We start from the raw sequence: 5,622 nt of genomic DNA on the forward strand, positions 1-5,622 counted from the left end.
CTGTGTCTTTATTGAGCCTCTTTCTGTATGTCCTGTCCTTCACCAAAAGTGCTGTGTTGAATTCTCCTATGATTGTGGTGTTGTCTATCTCAGTTTTCAGTGATGTTAGAGTTTGTTTTATGTATCTTGCAGCCCTGTCAATGGGTGCATAAATCTTTAATATGGTTATATCCTCCTGGTATATTGTCCCTTTCATCATTATATAGTGTCCTACCTTATCCATTGTGGTGGATTTAACTTTTAAGTCTATTTTGTCAAAAATTAATATTGCTACTCCTGATCTTTTTTTGATTGTTGTTTTCTTGATATATTTTTTTCCATCCTTTGAGTTTTAGTTTGTTTGTGCCTCTAAGTCTAAGGTGTGTCTCTTGCAGGCAGCATAAGAAAAATCTTGTTTTTTTAATCTGTTCTGCCACTCTCTGTCTCTTTATTGGTGCATTTAGCCTATTTACATTCAGCATAATTATGGATAGGCATGAGTTTAGTGCTGTCATTTTGATGTCTCTGTATGTTGTTGACAGTTTCTTTTTCCCACTTAATTTTTTGTGCTGAGTAGTTTATCTTTATATATTGTCTTTTCCTCTTATTCATTGTAGTTGATTTTGTTTCTGCTGAGTATTTTTTTCTCGTGTTTTTTTTTTTTTTTTTTTTGATGAGTAGGATTGTTAGTCTCCTTTATGGTTACCTTAATATTTACCCCTATATTTCTAAGTTTAAACCTAACTTTTATTTCTTTATATTGCCTTGTCTTCCTCTCCATATGAAAGATCTATGACTACATTTCTTAGTCCCTCTTTATTGTTTTAATGTTGTCTTCTTTGACATAATGACATCGCTGTTCCCCTGTTTTGAGTGTTTTTTATCTTGATTTATTTTTCTGATTTCCCTACCTGGGTTGATATCTGATTGCACTGTCCAGTGTTCTCTTGGGTATATATCTGATATTATTGATTTTCTAACCAGAGTATTCCCTTTAATATTTCTTGTATTTTGGTTTGGTTTTTATGAATTCCCTAAACTTCTGTTTATATGGATATGTCCTAGTTTCACATTCATATTTAAGAGACAATTTTACTGGCTATATGATTCTTGGCTGGCAATTTTTTTCCTTCAATGCTTTATATAAGTCATCCCACTGCCTTCTTGCCTGCATGGTTTCTGCTGAGTAGTCCAAGCTTGTTCCTATTGACTCTCCTTTGTAGGTGACTTTTCATTTATCCCTAACTGCTCTTAGAATTCTCTTTTTATCTTTGGTTTTGGCACGTTACATTATAATATGTCTTGGTGACATTCTTTTAACATCTACCTTATGTGGAGTTCGATGAGCATCTTCGATAGGCATCTTCTCATCTTTCACAATATCAGGGAAGTTTTCTGCCAACAAATCTTCAACAATTTCTCTGTATTTTCTGTTATCCCTGCCTGTTCTGGTACTCCAGTCACTCATAGGTTATTTCTCCTGTTAGAGTCCCACATGATTCTTAGGTTTTCTTTATTATTTCATCTGATTTTTCTTCAGATATATTGGTGCCAAGTGCTTCATCTTCAATCTCACCAATTTTGCCTTCCACTTGCTCAATTCTGCTCCTCTGGCTTTCTATTGTGTTGTCTAATTCCGTAATTTTATTGTTAATCTTCTGAATTTCTGACTCCTGTCTCTCTATGGATTCTTGCAGCTTATTAAATTTTTCATTATGTTCTTGAGTAACCTTTTTAATTTCTTCAACTGCTTTATCTATGTGTTCCTTGGCTTGTTCTGCATATTGCCTGATCTCCTTCCTGATTCTGTTCCTGATATCTTGAACAGTTCTGTATATTAATCTTTTGTATCTGCATGTGGTAATTCCAGGAAGTCACCTTCATCCAGAAGATCCCTTGGTTCTTTGTTTTGAGAGCTTGTCGAAGTGATCATGGTCTGCTTCTTTATGTGATTTATCGTCTATTGTCTCCAAGCCATCTATAAGTTGTTGTGTTAGCTTATTTTATGTTTGCTTACTATATCCTAGCTTCTTGCTTTGTTTTGTTTTGATACATCCAAATAGGTTGCTCGAGTGAGCTAGTTTGAGTATTTTCACCTTCAAAACTCTAACATCCTGTCACCAGATGGCTAGAGTTCTTACCAGGTATATGATTGTAGAAGTCCATTCACTTTTCTTGTATGGATTCAGCTCCACTCAGGCTGGGTGACCTGAGTTGAGCTACCAGTCCTTAAGCCCCTGATGTGGGTAGGTGAGGTAGGTGAGGACTCTGTTTAATAGCCAAAGCAGTGTCAAACATCAAACAGCCACCTCTCCACTGCACAGCTGAAACAGTTGCAGTCTGCCAACAAAGGCCTATTCTCCTGAAATAGGCACACACAGGTCCCTGCAGGGGGGAAAGGTATTCAAAGTCTATGTACCGTTTATGCCTGGACAGGATCCATTTCTGTCCTGAGCTCCCCAGGATAGTGGAGCCTGCAGATCACCTTTTCCCCAGTTGTGAATTTATGCCTTCTCCAAAACCAGGAAAATGGCTCGAGATGCACAAAAGGACCTATGTCAAGTCCAGGGAAATCGGCAGCCACTGAAGCTGTCTTGGGGGCTGGGGGCACAGTAAAATATACATAAGTACTTAGCATTTGCTGAGAGTGCCATTCTTCTCTGGTTCCAGCGCTGTGAGTAGTCTGTGTGGCTGGGTGTTTCTCCCTGAGTAAACTGCAACTGAAGGCTACCACCAGCCCACAGCAGCCTGAGAGTTCCTGCAATTCAGGTCCGGAAACTCCTCTCCATTTCTGAACCATCTCTCCCTCCTCCTGCCACTCAGTCCAAGTTCTAACTTTGCCTTTGATGTTCAGGGCTCCTCGCTTGTCATAAATGTAATCATTTCACTTGTTTTTTTTGTGTGTGTGTCTTTGTTGTAAGAAAGTTCACCAGAAGCATCTGACAACTCCGCCATCTTGGCCTGCCCCTCAGCATTTCTTAAGCTGAAAAGACTGAAGAAAACTCCAAACCGTGAGTTGCAATATTGAAGGATTCTATGGACAGAATATTGAACTACACAGTAAGAATCAAAAGAAGATACAAGGAATACACGGAGTCACTGTACCGAAAGTAATTGGCCATTTCAGGATGTAGCATATGAGCATGAACCGCTGGTACTGCAGGAAGAAGTCCAAGCTGCACTGAAGGCCTTGGTGAAAAAACAAGTATCCATGAATTGACAGAATACCAATCACAATGTTTCAGCAAAAGGATGAAGTGCTGGAGGTCCTCACTTGTCTACACCAAGATATTTGGAAGACACCTACCTGGTGAATCAACTGGAAGAGATCCATATTTGTGCCCATTCCAAAGAAAGGTGATCCAGAAGAAGGTAGAAATTGTCATTAATATCACAGGCAAGTAAATGTTTGTCGAAGATATTTAAATTAATATTAATTATATTGAGAGAGAACTGTCAGAAATTGTAGCTGGATTGTGAACAGGGTGTGAAACAAGGGATATCATTGCTGATGTCAGATGGATTTTAGCTAAAGCAGAGAATAACAGAAAGATATTTACCTATGTTTTCTTGACTATCCAAAGGCATTCGATTGTGTGGATCTTAAGAAATTATGGTTAACGTGGCAAAGAACGGGAATTCCAGAACCCTTAATTGTGCTCATGAGGAACCTATGTATATACCGAGACGCAGTCATTCAAACAGAACAAGGGGATACTGTGTGGTTTAAAGTGAGGAAAGGTGTGTGTCAGGGTTGTATCCTTCCTCCATTTTTATTCTATCCATATGCTGAGTAAATTATCCAAGAAGCTGGACTATATGAAAAAGAATGTGGCATCAGAATTGGAAGAAGACTCACTAACAACCTGTGTTATGAAGATGACAGAACCTTACTTGCTGAAAATGAAGAGGACTGAAGCACTTACTGATGAAGAAAAATACTACAGCCTTCAGTATGAATTACGCCTCAACATAAAACAAAAATCCTCATAACTAGACCAACAGGCAACGTCATGATAAACGGAGAAAAGATTGAAGTTGTCAAGGATTTCATTTTACTGGAATCCAAGATCCATGCCCATGGAAGCAACAGTCAGAAAATCAAACCCGTATTGCATTCATAACTCTGCTGCAAAACATCTCTTTGAAGAGTTGAAAAGCAAAGATGTCACTTTGAGGACTAAAGTGTGCTTGATCCAAGGCATGTTTTTTTCAATCACCTCATGTGCATGTGAATGATGGGCAATGAATAAGGAAGACTAAAGAGGTTTTGATGCCTTTGAATTATGGTGTTGGGGAAGAATATCAAATACATCATGGACTGCCAAAAGAACAAATAAGTCTGTCTTGGAAGTAGTTCAGCCAGAATGCTCCTTAGAGGTGAGGTTGGCAAAACTTCTACTCATATACTTTGGACATGTTATCAGGAGGGATCAGTCCCTGAAGAAGGACATAAAGCTTGGTTAAGTGGAGGGTCAGTGAAAAAGAGGAAGACCCTCAACAAGATTGATTGACCCAATGACTGCAGCAATGGTCTCAAACATAGCAACAATTGTGGGGATGGTGCAGGACCAGGCAGAGTTTTGTTCTGTTATTAGTGTGGTCACTATGAGTCAGAACCAACATAACAACAATAACAAATATTGCCAGAGATGTATAATAAAAAGACACGGAAAAAACTAGTAGATAAAGAAGTCCATGGCCATGGAGGGAATGTGTAAAATTCTTTTTCCCAGTGAGCAGAATCAGGCAGCTAGATAACTTACTCCTCTCCTGGGATAGGCAGGCCTTGCAATTCCCACCCTAAAGGACATAATGATGACTCTAGACCAATCATTGCTGTATGTTTCCTTTTTATTTCCTATCTCCAATAAGAATTTCCCTTCTTACTGTGATACTGGTAGTTTACCATTGTATTTTACTTGTGAGGGTCTAGATAAGTTGTTTTTTCACTGCATTACTGGGTCATGAGGCACTATATCCAGAGCCCTTGGATAGTATAGCACATCTTCTCAAAACCCTAGTATTGAGTTGGATGCTCTAAGTAGTAGGATTGTGGTTACGGCCTTTGTGTTCACAAGTGAGCTGTAATGTAGCACTGGTAGACAGGGTATGCATGTTTATCTACAGGCAGAACAGAGTACAGCAATGGATACTGCTCTCTGTCCACCAAAATTCTTCCCACCTTTTTCACTGTGATGGAAGAATAGCTGCTTGGTTGGCTGGCAAGCTCATTCCATCACCTCACCTCCCTTGCAGCTATGAATGTCTGCCATTGCCCAGTGGAAAGCAAATGGAGTCGGCTTGTGCATCTTCCAGCATGGCACTGTGAGGCAGGGGGAGCATGCTTCCTCAATGGCCTTTTGCCTTTTTGTGTGTCACAAATAGAGGTGCCTGCAAATCAGCCTTCAATAGGCAGCTGAAGCATGGTGCTGGGATGAAAGACAAACAAGATGGAAGGGGTCTGAATTCCAGGAGTGCACCGGTATGCTGACCCAGCTTGCTCACCTTAGACCATTACCTCAAATAGAAATGCAAAGTATGTGAGCCACTCACTTATTGTTTGAGCTCTGGTTAGTACAGTCTGTCCTTCCAATCAGTTGCCGTCAACTCTGACTCGTGGTGACCTCATGTGTGTCAGAA

The sequence above is a fragment of the Loxodonta africana genome, chromosome 14, assembly GCF_030014295.1.
Source record: "Loxodonta africana isolate mLoxAfr1 chromosome 14, mLoxAfr1.hap2, whole genome shotgun sequence".
NCBI lineage: Eukaryota > Metazoa > Chordata > Mammalia > Proboscidea > Elephantidae > Loxodonta > Loxodonta africana.